Here is a 16,009-nt window from a genome sequence, read left to right as displayed (position 1 = left end):
GGAGGCGGCATGCCTCACCTCTGTCCCGCGCACCCTCACCCTCACCCGTTCACCCCCCCGCCTTCCTCGCCTCCGACTCCACTAAAGCCGTACCGTGACCTTCTTCTTTTTTCTTTTTTCTTTTTTTTCTCTTCGACCCTCCTCAACCGCTTCCCCGGCTCTTTACCATAGTAAAGAGGGTAACGCTAGTTCTCTTCCTCTCCTTCTTTTCCCTCGTTTGTTTTTTTTCTTCAACCCTCCTCTACCGCCTCCACAACCATCCACGACGATAACGAAGATAGTATCGCATCCTCTTCCTCCGCTTTCACCGGCGCAGACACCGACACCGGCACCAGAGAAGGAGGACTTGGAGCGAGAGCGGGTGAGAGCGGAATTAAGGAGAAAAGATGCAGAAAATAAAAAAATAAAAAAATAAAAAATAAAATATAGAAGATTTAAAAAGTGGATGCAAATTCTACACCCTATCTATTAGATGTGTGGGATTTATCTATTGATCATCTTGATTTGACTGGTGGGAATATCCCATCCATTAGATCTGTAGGGTATAAGATATACACCTAAAATGAGATGCATAGATAGTATTTTTCATTGAGAGGTATTTATGCATTTCTTTTATAATTAGGAAGGGCCAATTTGCATAAAAAATTCACTAATTTTGGGCTTTTGCAAAACTGGGTCACCTTTTTCAATTTTGCAGATTCAGATTGAATTTTTTACCATCGGACGAAAATACCCTTCTTCCTTTTCTTTCTCTCCCTTCTTTTTTCTCTCTCCTTTTTTTTTCTTCTCTATGTTTTCCTCTTTTTCCGCACCGTCCGCCCTCCCCATCGCCGCCTCGCCTGTGCCTCGTGCCGCGCTGCCGACTCCGGTCGCCACTTCTCCGGCCCTGGCGCCCCGCACCCCCTGTCGATCCCCTCTCTCTGCCCTTCCTGCCGCCCCGCCGACCCCCCTGCCCCTCCCTCTCTACCCCCGCCTCCGCCCCCTCCTCCAGCGCCGACGCCGATGACGACGTCCTCGGCGTCAACGTCGTCGTCGTCAAGCTCTTGCGTCCCTGCCGCGGTGCTCTCGAGCCGAATAGGCATAGCCCTAGATGGGCGCTGTCGTGTGCCGCGAAGCTTCGCAACGGCACGCGCGAGAAATTATCGTGCTCGAACGGGAGTGGCGAAGGCGGCAGAGGAGGGATGGGCTGAGTCGGCGGCCTCCTTACTCCACGACATGCTCCACCGCGGCCTCCCCGCCGACCTGCCCCTCCCCCTCCGCCCCCGCCTCTGCCCCCTCCTCCGCCGCCGACGCTAACGACAACGTCCTCGGCGTCAGCGTCGTCGTCGTCGAGCTCCCGTGTCCCCGCCGCGGCGCTCTCGACCAGGATAGGCATAGCCCGATATGGGGTGACGCTGTCGTGCGCCGCGAAGCTCCGCGGCTGCACGCGCGATACGGGGATCACTCGCGCTCGCGCTCGTTCTCGTGCTCGAACGGAAGTGGCGAAGGAGGCAAAGGAGGGATGGGGCGAGTCGGTGCCGTAGGCGAATCCGGCTCGGTTTTTAGAAGATTTTTGTTGTTACGATGTAATGGTGTAATGGTGTAAAAAATAAGAAGGAAGAGGAAGAGGAGAAAAAGGAGAAATAGTGCAATTTTGGGCGAAATTGTGTAAAATTTGACGAAATGGTGTAAATTTGGGCGAAATTGTGTAATTTTTGTTTCAAACAGGGTAATTTTTATTTTAAGGAGTGTAACATTTACCTTAAATAGTATAATTTTTTTTAAAATAGTGCAATTTATTATTAACAGTGTAATTTAATTTTAACGGCGCCAACCTCCTCGTCGCCCGCCATGTCTGCCGCCTCGCATGCGCCAGTGCCGCGCCACCGACTCCGGCCGCCGCTCCTCCGGCCCCGACGCCCCGCACCCCTCGTCGATCCCCGCGCTCTGCCCCTCCCGCAGCCCCGCCGACTCCACTGTCTCTTTTAGGCGAACGTTGTACTATTTGGGTAAAATTTATATCATTTTTTATTCTCTTCTTCTTCCTCCTTCTTTTCCTCGGTTTATTCTCTTTTTTTTCCTTCCTCCTTCTTCCCCTCGGTTTATTCTTTTTTTTTTCTTCCTCCATCTTCCATCTCGAGGAGCTCTGAAGCCGCCTCGCGCTGAGAACTGCGAGCTCACCGCGCGGCTCGACGGCGCCGCCCACCTCTCCGCGCTCCTCCCCTGCGACTCCGACTAGTTCTGAGCCGAGTCCACATCCCTCCGTCGTGGTCTCGCGTTGAAGCGCCGACGAAGAAGGAGAAGGAAGGAGGCCGCGGTGGAGCATGTCGTCGAGCAGGGAGGCGGCGGAGCGGGCCTGGCCACGACGGCAAAAGGCCTGGGCGAGGGTGCGGTAGGAGGAAGGGTTGGGGGAGAGGCCGAGGTGGGGGAGGCGGGCTCGTCGCCCGCGACGTGGCCGGAGCGGGCGAGGGCGACGTTCTCCGAGAAGAGAAAGAAAAAAAGAATGAGAGAAAAAAAAAAAAAGAGAAGAGAGAAAAAGGTATAAGGATATTTTGGTCAGTTTGCTGAAAAATCGAATCGAATCTGTAAAAACGAAAAAGATGACCCACTTTTGCAAAAGCCCATAATTAGTGGATTTTTTATGCAAATTGGCCATTCGGAAGCCCTCGTAAATTTTATTAAAAAAATATAAACCACAAAAATTCGTAAACTTTACATTTATACAATGCCGTATATGGGTAGCATTTCTAATACTTAAATGGATGAAACAAGCAAACTTCCCTTGTCATTATCCTGCTTCAAAGTTGTGAAATCTAAGTTCTAGTTATCTCGTAAAAGCATATCAATTTAAAAGAGAAAAAGAAAATTGGAACCTATACACGCTATCATTTTGAAAGGGAAAAAGAAAAATATAAAAATGCACTTTAATTTTGATAACAATTTTTAAAAAATTTTATTAAATAGTTTAATAAGTTCTTCTCCTTAATTGAAGTTATTAATTACATTGCCATTTTAATTGCTTATCTTAAATATAATTTTATAAAGCTTTAAAACACAAATGAAATTTGTTTTTAGTCTAATATATCCAAAAAAAGACCCTAGGTTCCCCCTCTTATTCAACCCTAGTGTTTAATTATTCAAAGCAGATTTTTTGCATTTAATAATTAAAATATGTATAAAATATATCTATAGATATAATAAAAGTTGATTTCTCAGATAGCTCCACGTGGCAGCATGGACGGGCGCAAGCGCGGGCACGCTTGAGGGGCGCGAGAGGACGCGGGGGCGGGTCGGCGCAAGCCAGCGGGCGCGGGTGGCTTGGGTGGGATTTTTTTTTTTCCCTCTAATTCTTTTCTCTCTCTCTCTCATTTAAATTATATAATCTATAAATTTTGCACATAATTTTTTATATAACTAAAATTACATATATTAAATATAAATTTTAATTTTATAATATTTATCACTTAAAAATAAGTTGTACAATAAAAATTAAAAGAGAGATTGATAGAGTTTAATTTAATTACTTACTTTAGTAAATTTAAAATTACGATAATTGTATGAAATATATTAACTGAATTTGTAAAAATAAATGATGTATTCAAAATTTAAAGTTAAAATATCGTTGATTGACTCAAATCAAATAAATTAAAAGATTAAATAATAAAATAAAAATTTTGAAAAGTAAAATAATCGATTCAAAATGATCCCTTTGGTTTTAATATTATACTTCAATACTATATTTATAGTTTTATAAGCAATCAATTTTACATTCAAAATCTTCTGAAATATTCAAAAAGGGACACGATATTTTAGATCTTAAATGTTAATTAGTTACAATTTCCGACTCAAATTATGAGATATATGATATTTTAATTTTCAATTCTTACTGCTACTATAAATATAATTCTTTTTATATGTTTTTTCTTTTTTTTAAGTACTTCTTAAATTTTTACTGTTGTAGCTGTTATTTCATTTTAAATTTCTTTATTGTATTTTTTTTTATCCTTCGACTCTTTTTATTCATTATTTTTTACTTTAAAATCTAATTCATTAAATAAAATTTAAATTATTAACTTTGTAGGTCATATATGTTTAATTAAGTTTTGATATCAAAATATTTATCATCTAATATAAGTTGTGGTGTATAAAATGTTACTATATATCATGTGCATGTAGGAAAAAATTTTTTCAATCAATTTTAATAAGGTAAAGACATCTTCGACTTTATGGCAATTAGCAATAAATTTCTCAATTTTAACTTTTTAGTTAAAATAGTTATTTATAGAACCATTTTCAAAACTATTAAATTTGATTAATTTATAAATAAAATTATTAAAATAATGTAACTACTCAAAATTAAGAAAATATTAATGTAAAAGTTTTTTTTTAATGTATATAACACTATTTTATAATTTTATTATTTTGTTATAATTTTTTTATTTTAAAATTTTAATAATTATCTATAGATATATTAATTTGACAATTGGGTCACAGAAGCCCTCGGAGTGACACGTGTTCTCTTTCCTCTCTCTCCCCTACTTCAACAATATTGCATGCATCCGGTCTATTAAAATATCACATGCACCAAGTCTCTTTTTATTGTTAATATTTTAAAATATATAAGAAATATAATTTGACAGTTCCATTAGATCACAAAAATTTTGACAGTTGGGTCACATCAGAAGCCCTCGGAGCGACACGTGTTCTCTTTCCTCTCTCTCCTCTACTTCAACAATATTGCATGCATCCGGTCTATTAAAATATCACATGCACCAAGTCTCTTTTTATTGTTAATATTTTAAAATATATAAGATATATAATTTGACAGTTTCATTAGATCACAAAAATTTTTAATATTAATTATCAGATATTCTATCAATCATCTAATATACTTTTATGGTGTTTGAAATATTAGTGTACATTAGATATAAGTAAAGTTTTCTCCTATTTTTCTTGGAACTATGAATGCACTTTATTAAGCATTCTCTATACCGGATGTATATAAAAACATACACCACATATTAAAATATTTAATCGAGATTTTAAAATTTAATTTAGTAAATATATTTAAATTATTAGACTTTGTAATTTAGATATATTTAATTAAGTTTCAATATTAAAAATTAGTCCTTTAATATAAGTTGCGGTGTATGGTGTGTTAATATACACCAGGTGCATATAATAATATCTTTTTTCTCCAATCCATGTTAACTAGATTAGGATAATACAATATATTTGCAATTTAGAATAGGTCCTCTAATTTTAACATTTTAATTAAAAATTTATCTACAAAATAGCTAGTAAAACTACTAAGTTTGATTGAATTTTTAGATAAAGTTATTTGAATATTTTAACTCTACAAATAATGAAAGTTAAAAAATATTAATAAAAAAAGAATAGCTCTATAATATATAGAATACTATATAAATTTTTTTTATTTCTTATTATATTTTTTAATTTTAAAATTTTAATAATTATATATATTAATTAACTGAAATATTGTCGGTCCGGGGCCTAAACTAGTGTGAATAAAAGTGATATTCAATTAGTCTCCTTTTCCCAATTGCAAAGCCTCCCCTAGGTAGTATTTTGTCCCTACGTGCAGCTCATCAGCCTACGAATTAGTTGAGGAGACTGTGGGATGGGTCCCAGAAGTCAGGAGTAAGACAGGGAAACAGGTCAGTTCGAATCTGAGTTACTAGTGCTTGAAATGGCAGAGCCTAGTAATACTATAGTGCGAAAGGATAAATATTAAATAGTAAAAAATATTAAATGCTAAGAAAGTTAGTTGCCAATTTACAAAAAAAAAAAAATTTATTGATTTTGAGATTTTATAAAAATATGCCGCTGTTTTTAATTTCATAAATTTGATTCAAATTTTTAATAAATTGATAAAAATATCCTTATTCTTCTTTCTCTTCTTATTTTTGAAAAAACTTCAAATACCACCTCTGTGGTTTCTCACTTTTTCACTTTAATACTCTGTGGTTAAAAATGTATTAATTTTGTATCCCATGGTTTCATTTTTCTCTTTTTATTATCCCCTCCACTAATTTTTTTTTATTAAATCAGTGAACAAAAAGATATTAAAGTGAATATTCGATAAACCTAGGCAGGGTATCCGAAGTTTTTTTTTTTATATAATTTAACGAAATGTTAACGGAGGAGTTGACGAAAAGAGAAAAGTGAAACCACAAGGTACGAAATTAATACACTTTAAACTACAGGGTACTAAAGTGAGAAAGTACGAAACCACCGGGATGGTATTTGAAATTTACCCTTGTTTTTTACGCTTGTCTTTTTCCATACAATTCGTCTTCTTCTTCATCGTCGTTTCTTCCTTTCTTTCTCCTTCCATTTTCTCTTATTTGTCTTCCTCTTCCACCACCCTAACGTCAACGTCGCGCTCCTCTCTCTTACTTTGTTTGCATCTCCGCCGACGCTAGCTCGGATATGGCACATATCGTGATGCGGTGGACTATATGGCCACGAATAGTGACGGTGACAGTGATGAGGGTCCCCCAGGTTTTAAGGACGACGGAGCGGGAGAGCGTGTTAGGGTGGAGGCGGCGGCGACTGTGGGCAAGGGAGGAGATGCGATAACAAAAAATGATGCATCGGATGAAAGAAACAAAATAAAAAACAAATAAAAAAAATTTCTCTTGAAAAAATCATCATGTGTTATGCCCGTTTCAAATAAAGAAGAGAGAAGAAGAAAACAAAATTGCATTGTTTGAGACCAAATTGCACTATTTGAAAATAAATTGCACCATATGAAACAAATTTGCACTATATAAAAAGAGTTGCATTATTTTTAGATTAAATTGTACTGTTTGAGACTAAATTACATGATTTAAGAAAAAAAAAAGAGAAGAGAAAAAAATAAAATTACACTACTTAAGACGAAAGTTGCACTAACAAAGAATAAGTTGTACCGTTTGGGACAAAATTATACCATTAATTATAAGTTTGTCTCAAATAGTATAACTTAGTATTAGACAAAATTGCACCATCTCCCGTCTTCTCGTCTGTGCCCTCATATATACTCTCCGAGCTCCACTCCTTCCACCGCCACCACCTCCTCCTCCTCTCATCCTCCTCCGCGGGAAAAATTCTAGAATGCAACGGGTATATTAGTGATGTGGCGTAACAAACCAATCAAATTAATCCTTTTAAGAATATGTCCCATCATGATTGTAAAAAAGTATTTTTATTGTACTTTTGTTTGAAAAGAAGGAATGTGATTGGCTTGTTATTGATGACGTGGTGCAAGTGTGGCAGTGTAGAATTCCTCCCTCCGCGGCCACCGCTGCTGCCACGCCCCGGATTACACGTTTCCCCGGGCTCGCTAACAGACCCGCCGTATACATAGGTATTTTTTCTATATACGAAACGAAAAGTAGAAGTACCTGTAATCATACAATACTACAGATAGTAGTATAGAGCAGCTAGGAAAATAAACCATATATAAAAACCGTGGTTCAATACATACATGTCATCTAGGGCAAACAAATACTCGCTCTGGCGAGATACAACAACTGTATGTAAAGACCGAAAAACTACAACTACCTGTAGCTCGTGCTCCTCTAGCTCTGCGACTCGTCTGGAAGGGCTCTAACTCGCGACGCCCTTGCCACAATCAAGATCGATAACAGCAGCAGCCGAAGGCGATGGCTCTGCAAAAATAGTGGTAACAACTGTGTAGTATACTGAACTTTAGCAATTGCGAAGTTCAAGTAAGGGGGAATGACATTTGGAACCTCCCTACATGTTTTAAAGACTTTAAAGATGGTTACGGATAAGTTTGGAAGTGATCGGATTATTGGAGACAAGAAAGTGTATTGCCATTTCGAGTTTGGCATTTTTTGCATTAGTGTACTGGTACAAACATAATGTTGTACCGGTACAACAAGCAGCAGAGTCAGCAGGTGCGTGGCAGCAGGGGTCATTTGGTCTTTTGGGCTCTTGTGCTTATCCTCTTAAGTCTCAGCTCGACTCCTGAAGCTACCCAAGGGTGCTGGGAGTTCAGGAGTAGGGTTTGGCTTCTCTCTCTCCCCCTCTCACTCTAGGAACTTCTCTCTCTACAAGGAATCAAGGGTTTAAGCTTGATTCTCCTCTTTGCTTGTTGTTTACTAGCAAGGAGTGGTTTGGAGCTGCTGTGGAAGGAAAAAGAAGGAGTTTTAAAGAGTATTTCGCAACCTTGAACCTTGTTCTTGCAGGATGAGGCTTTGGGGAGGTAAATTACTTATTTACTATCTAGTTTGAGGCATAATAATAGAGCTAAGTAGGATTTGGTTCTTGCTGCCAGCCGAGGTTCGGAGAGGTTCCAGCAGCTAGAGGAGAGCTCTTTTACTGTAATTACTTTACAATAGAACAGGGAAGAATGGAAGTAAGGGTTGAGCAAGGTAATTAGTTAACTAATTACTCTATTTTGATGCTATATCAAGGTTAGTATTGGATAGTAGTGTTGATTTTGAAGCTATTGTGAACAGCAACTACAAGTATTACTTTGAGCTGAGATCGTGATCTTATGGATTGATTAGGAAGGTACTTCAGTGTATGGTAAGTAGAACTCCTGATTGGAAGTTTGATCAAGTAAGATTCTGACTAAATAATGTAGTTATACAAGTATGTTGATGCTGTTTTGGTGATAGTTGGCAGCAGGTTTGCCACAGATCGTCGGATGATTCTTGACTAACATTTGGAAACTTTCGGAGGTTAAATTGGTGGACTAAATTGAACCCAAAACAGTTCAAGCTGGGGTCTTGTACAAGGTGAGATTATTGCTAAGTTTCGATGTTTGATACCAGTTTTAATGCAGCTTTATAATTAAGTTACAGCAGGATTACGACCTGATTGAGCTGAATTCGGGACTCACTTGAACAGGTTTAAGCTGAGTTTGGGGGCCTCTATCTACGTTGAAGAGTAAACTCAACTACCTTTTAAAACTATGTAAGTAATTGCTACTTATTCGGGGAATAGGTAAGGTTTTACTATCGGTATCTAAATTCAGCTTATAGCTGATCGGGATTTGTGAATTAGGAACCTGAACACTTGGACTGCCTACCAGTGTGAGATCGACAAGAAACATCGATTAGTAGGTGGGTTTGATCTTACCAGAGCAAGTGATTTCCCTCTATGTTCTGTATGATACTATAGAACTACTAGTTGTATGCACTTATGTGAATGTGCACGGGATAAAGAGTAAAAGATGCCATACATACGTTTATCTTCTCTAATTGAATGAAACCTTTGTAATGTAGAGGGAATTGTGCGTAGTGATAGTAAGACTCAGTTTAACTGTCACGTCCCGGATTACTCGTTTCCCGGGCGCGCCGACAAATCCGCCGTATACAAAGAAATTTTCTCTATATACGCAGCGATAGCTGTACCTGTAAATCATACAATACTACAAACAGTAGTATAGAGTTGCTAGAAGAACCAGTAATCAAACAAACCGAGTTCCATATACATACGCCAAATCCAAGATACAAAACTACTCGCACTGGCGAGTTAAACGTCTGTATGTACATGAACTACAACCAAAAACAACTACTTGCTGTAGGGGTACCTCTAGCTTGGCTCGTCGGGTAGGGCTCTAACTTGCGACGCCCTTGCCTCGATCCTGATCAGCAACAGCAGCAGCCGAAGACGATGACTCTGCAAAAACGGGGTAACAACAGGACGTGAGAACTACTGTAAAAACAAGTAGTCCTCAGTAGGTGCCGCCCTCAACATCATCGGTCCACCCACTAAGTCTACAGAAGGAAGCAAAGGTAATAATAAATGCTGGAATAAAATCTACAGCTACCATTTATTACACTATCATGCTCTAAGCTAACCTACTGTAGAAATGTCAATTCTGACCCAATCTCTTTAGAGACTGTAAACATACCCGTTCTAGGGACTGTGAACACACCCGTCCCGCCCAGTTGAGACTATCCAGCTACCTCCACACTATCCAGTCCGTGGAGAGCAAGTCTAACCGGCATGCACGACACCAACGCGAAAGCACAATGCCCATCTCCGGAGTGGCACTCGTGGGAGCTACCCAACCGAGTATGCAGCGTATCTCTGTCGAGCTCAATCAGGCTCTCTCAAGCCAAAGTCCAAGTAACCGACACTAACTGGTCTAACAACCAACAGTCACGTGCCCTCGGCATAATCCGACGCCAAAAAGGCGATATGGGTTCACCGTCAACCTCGACAGCACCCAACAGCCCGGAACAGCCTGAACGCTACTGCAAAAATACACTTGGCATTCCAGCACGAGTGTAACTGAGAGCTAAACTACCTAGGGTATCCGTCGCCTCGATACTGCGACGATACAAAATTACAACGGCTCCTAGAGCTAAATCAGGTAGTGTAAACAAGTGACAGGTCCAAATCACTGGTTTTCTCCTAATTTAATTTCCAAGTCCAACACGTATAGTTTAACTAGATTCCACACATGCTTCAAATTCAAATTTCAGCCAATACGCTACTCAATGAATTTAAGCGAGTACGAAGTATAAACAATCGGAAACTATACATGTTTACTAATCTTTACTTAGGAGTAAACCCGATGAAAACCCACCTCGAGAGCTAATCCCTGGCAGCAATGAACTCCCTCAGCTGCGGAATAACCTGCTGGATCGATCGAAATCCTCCAAGTCCAGAAATCGAGCTAACTCCAAGCTCTACAATCAAAATCCATCAATTCTGTCCACGTATAACAACAGCACGGTAAAAATAAGGGTTCGACCAAGATAACCTTCACCAAATCCTGTAATCTTGGGCTTTGTGGATTCCTCTCGAAGTCCTGAATCCAACGAACCAAATTTCGTCGCAATCCGACACTCCTACGTCGCGTACAAGCCGAAATGCCGACTGTCGACGCGGAAATTCTGCAAAACAACATCCTAGCTCGAAATTGAAGGAGCTTGAAGTAATTGAAGTGATTTCGATGGATCACTCACCTCGAAAACCCCTCTAGAATCGGCACAACGTCGAGGACGGTGAAAAACCATGCTCATCCAGCCTCCTCGCAGCACCACGACGATGAAAACACACTCGAATGGCACCGCGGCGCGACGTCGATGACACTCGAACTCTACCCGAGCTCCTCCTTACCCACGGTCCAAGCTAGAGAGAGGGGAGAAGAAGGACAGTGAAAATTCTCTCTCTCTCTCTCAGCTCTACACAAGCCTAAATAGAGAGAGAGAGAAAGGGTGACACGAACGAGGTGGAAAAAGACCAAAAGTCCTCCTACCTACCCTGGTGTACCGGTACACGGGCCCGTGTACCGGTACAGAGGTCAACCTGAGAGCAAGTTGCGTGAAGCCCTGAGCAGTGTACCGGTACACCGTTATGGCTGTACCGGTACAGCAAGCAGAAAACAGCTATTTGCAGAATTTCTTGCTAAATGCTGCTCTCGCGTCGCACAGAGTCCGTTTTGCGTCTATTTCGCGCCAACGTGACTCAGACTTGTCCCGACACTCTCCAGAGCTGTCGACAAGCTTTCACTACTGTACACCAGGTATCTCACATTAACTACATAACATCAAACGTCTCCGTCATATTTTTATGAGGTAGAGAGCAAGAAGGTTAATTGTAACCTGATAGGTTGTGCATCCGTATTGACTAGCTTCAACACTAATGACAGATACATACACATGCATTGTTTTATATAGTTGCTGAATTTAGTGGATACCGGTATGTCACATTATGATTGAATTCCGACCTATTGGTCGAGAATAGGAACTTATATACTTGATACATGATGATTGAGAACTGTAAGACTATGGATCGTGCTTGCTTGCCACTGTGCTCTTTCGCACATGCTTGTGAGGGTCGCTCCTTACAAGCCGGCACTCCGGAGTTGGCCTACGCGACAGATTGCTCGCCCGTGCGGGATTGGATGCCGAAGTGGATTGCCGTGGGGAGTGTATAATACCACGGGGCTATTAGGCGCGGCGCAAGCTGGACTACCTTGAGTAGGTCCTTATAGATAAACTAAAATTACTAAACAATAATAGTAAATGATTACTAAGGATTGATGTACCATTACGTTTCCAAGGACATGTTTATGCTTTAAATGACTACCTTGCTTACTTACAAGTAGTTAATGCATTGAATCACTGTACTTGCTTCTAATGGGTTAAAATAGTTGATAGTATGATACGTGCTCTTCGTTAATTATCATTGATATACTTATCATGCAATAAATGTTCTTATCTTTCTAATAGTACATTATGAGCCTAGTGGTATAATTCGCCGAGGCTGGCGGCTTACCTACTGAGAACTATTGTTTAATAGTTCTCACGCCATTTTTATTGTTGTTTTTGCAGACCCCTCTGCTACAGGAGAGGCTAGGGATCGTAGCAAGGGAGTCGCATCGAGCTAGATATAGCTTGGAGCTTGACTAGATGATCACCTTGCTACTCGGGCTACGGCCGAGGGTGATGTACCCGTATATAGAGAGACTACCATTGTATATATATTTTGAGTGACCCTGTGATGTCTGTGTGGTTTGCACCGGGAACTACAGTTTGATGTATCTCTATGATGTTGAGATTTTGGGTTGTAGACTTACTGTTCTTTTGATAGTGGTATTATTGACTTATACTTTGTTCTGATATCAGGTTAGGATTCTTCTATGTTTCCTTCTTTCGATAAATTTTTTTTGTAGACGCCATATATACTGCAGGTGTGTGGCGGGTCTGTGCGCGTACCGGGTAGGCTTCCGCTGATACCCGAGCGTGACAAACTGGGCATGAGAACTACTATAAAAATAAGTAGTCCTCAGTAGGTACCGCCCTCAAACTCATCGGTCCACCCACAAAGTCTACAGAGATAAGCAGGAATAGTAAAGAAAGCTGGAACAAATCTACAGCTATATGCCCCTATACTATCATGCTCTAAATCTAACCATCTGTAGAACAGTGTCAACTCAGACCCAATCTCAAATAAGGACTGCAATCATACCCGTCCCTGGGACTGTGAACACACCGGTCCCGCCCAGTCGCGACTATACAGCTACCTCCACACTAACCAGTCCGTGGAGAGCAAGTCCAACCTGCACGAACGACACCAACGCAAAAGCACAGCGCCCGTCTCCGAAGTGGCACTCGTGGGAGCTACCCAACCGAGTATATAGCGTATCTCTGTCGAGCTCAATCAGGCTCTAACAAGCCAAAGTCAAGTAGCTAGGGTCAAAACAGGTCTAGAAACCAAACCCATGTGCCCTCGGCACAATCTGAGACCAAAAATAGGAATCTCGGTCCACCGTCCACCCCGACAGCACCCGACAACCCGAAACAGCCTAAACTCTGTTGTAAAAATAAGCTCGGCATCCCAGCACGAGCATAAATGCATTCTAAACTATCCCGGGTATCCACCGCGCTGAAACAGCAGTGATACAATCAAACCACGGCTCCTAGAGCTAAATCAGGTAGTAAAATCATATGACAAGTCGAATCGCTAGTTTTCTCCTAAGTCAAGTTCCAAGTCCAACATGTATATTCAACTAATTACTATTCATGCTCCAAATTCAGATTTCATACATTATACCAATCGATGAATTTGAGCTACAACATGATATCCCGAAGTCGAAACTATACATATTTACTATACACATACTTAGGAGCAAAACCGATGATAAACCCACCTCAAATGTTCTCTCTCCTGGCAGTAAGGAGATCTCGGAACTGCTGCGAGACTCAGCCGAAATCACACCAAAACAGCAATTGGAATACTTGAAGGATCTAGCGTCGAAAACCACAAAAATCCAATAATTCAGCACTTAAGCTTAAATTAGCTCAAATACAATGCTAATTTCACTAGATTACCTTCAAATCAGCAGTAGCAAGGTTCCCTCAGCAGTGAATTGGATGTAGAAAGTTTCTCAGGTTCAAGACTACCCTTCTCCCAAGATCTGAACCCAAGATAACCAAGTTGCATCAATGACAATGCTAATTTCAGCACTTAAGCTTAATTAATCCAACTCCAATGTCAAAACTCATCTAATCACATCCAAATCTGGTGAGGAGGGTCTCAAATCCAGTGGAGTAACCTGAGATATCTAACTCAGTCCAAACTTCCCCTGCTTCCCAAGATAGCATCAAGAAAATCCAAAAAAATAGATTTTCAGCTCAAAGTCACCAACAGTCCAGAAAAATATAGAATCGACCAAGCTAACCTCAACCAAAATCTATAATTCTGGGCTTCGTGGATTCCTCTGGAAGTCTAAAATCCAGCAAACCAAGTTTCACCACAATCCGACCTTCCTACGTCGCACACGACCCAAAATACCGAAGGTCGTCGCTGGAAAACTGTAGAATCAGCACTCCACCACCTTCTAATTGAAAGATTGGATGAAATCCGAGGAAATTCGAGGAGTGGAGGAGAAATCAGAGATGCTACTGTGAAGAGAGAGTGAAAAGAGCTCACCAGGGTCACTCTCCACCTATTTATAGGGTGCTGGAATGGTAGAATAAGCCCCAAGAACAGCTGCCGTAATCTGGTGTCCCTGCAGACTCGGGCACTTCCGGGTGCCCGGACCCACATTATGGGCGCCCGAATCCTCCAGGCTACACAAAGCTTCCTCCTCGGACTCTCCGCCCGCGGTGTGCTGCGCCCATATCAGGCTCCGGCAGACCTCACCAACCACCAGCCACGTGTCAGCGCAAACGATACTCACGAGGTGAACTTTTCGGACTCTCATCCGGACGCCAGAAACATAGACCCGAATTGGCTTCCAGTTCTGCTCAGTTTTGTACTCAACTTCTGGACGACCCAAAGCCAGTTCTGGGCGCCCGAATCTGGCAAAACTCCAGTTTCATTTATTTGAGTGCGCCGAGTCCATTTCTGCATCCATTTCGCGCAGAAACGACTCCGACTCAGTCTGACATTCTCCAAATGTGTCGACCAATCAACACTGAAGCCAATCCTATCCAAAGCTCAGAAGCACTACAGCTGCCACAGCCGTCGTCATCGTCTTCCGTAGTTATTTGCTTGCATTTATAATCCTCTTTCGTATTGCCATTTAAAATAAGGAAAGTAAAAGGAAAATGTTGAGCTTCTATATATTGCCCGACAATCCCATAATTAGTTTCTTGCGCGTCGGTATACTGATTGCAAATGACTATCAAAGTGCTTAATGCGTGCTTATCTATAATTTAAATGGCCAATCATGTCTTCTAATGGAATGAGCCAACACTTATACTGAAAGCTGTAGGTGCCAGCACATATTGATAATTGTTGGTGCTCTTCTATATTAGTAGGCTAGTTTGCGATGGATTGGTGTAATAGAATATTTTGTTTTCTTTGACCCATCATGTAGTTGTATATAGAAATCTTGTTGTTTCAAGCAGTCACTGTACTAAGGTAAATTACTGTTCTCATACTTGTATATCTTCAGCGATTGGTTATTATTTAATTTATTTGTTTTACTACAGGTCATTTATGATAAATTAGTAGGAAGAAGCTGTGGGTTTGGGTTTGTCACAATGTCTACAGTTGAAGAAGCGGAAGCAACTGTGGAGACGACGGCGGCGGCGATGGCCGCGACAGAAACGACGACGATGGCAGCAGTAGCCGCCGCGTGGGAGGCAAAGGAGGATGAGGGGAGGAAGAGGAGATGGCGGTGGAGGGAGTAGAGGGAGTGGAGCTCGTGGAGCATGTGGGCGCGGATGAGGAGGTGGGAGATAGTGCAATTTTGTCTGAGACTAAGTTGCACTATTTAAGACAAATTTATTTTAAATGATGTAATTTTTTCTCAAACAGTGCAACTTTCATCTCAAATAGTATAACTTCATCTTCTTCTTCTCTCTTCTTTCTCTCAAATAATGTAATTTAGTCTCAAACAATATAATTTAGTCAAAAAATAGCTAGTGCAAGATCTTTTTATATGGTGCAATTTGTCTCAAACGATACTACTTTTTATATGGTGCAATTTTGTCTTAAACAATGTAACTTATTCTCACGTAGTGCAACTTTGGTCTCAAACATTGCAACTTCGTCTTCTTCTTCTTTCTTCCTTGTTTTTAAC

The 16,009-nt window shown here is 40.7% G+C and overlaps 1 long non-coding RNA gene across 3 annotated transcripts; it reads left to right on the top strand.

Annotated features, from left to right (window-relative positions):
- Window positions 8,000–15,713, top strand: LOC109716700. Of its 3 annotated transcripts, none has more exons than XR_002218015.1 (7): window positions 8,000–8,215; window positions 8,288–8,384; window positions 8,472–8,541; window positions 8,634–8,753; window positions 8,866–8,931; window positions 9,022–9,080; window positions 15,417–15,713. It is a non-coding gene; the product is annotated as an uncharacterized LOC109716700 (long non-coding RNA). The 3 variants fall into 3 exon arrangements; XR_002218014.1 differs by lacking the exon at window positions 15,417–15,713 and adding an exon at window positions 12,309–12,564; XR_002218013.1 differs by lacking the exon at window positions 15,417–15,713 and having other exon boundaries at window positions 9,022–9,220.

Source organism: Ananas comosus, linkage group 10 (assembly GCF_001540865.1).
Source record: "Ananas comosus cultivar F153 linkage group 10, ASM154086v1, whole genome shotgun sequence".
In the NCBI taxonomy this organism is placed as follows: Eukaryota; Viridiplantae; Streptophyta; class Magnoliopsida; order Poales; family Bromeliaceae; genus Ananas; species Ananas comosus.
The sequence above is the reverse complement of the archived record's forward strand: the minus strand, read 5'-3'. Positions and strand labels throughout refer to the sequence as shown.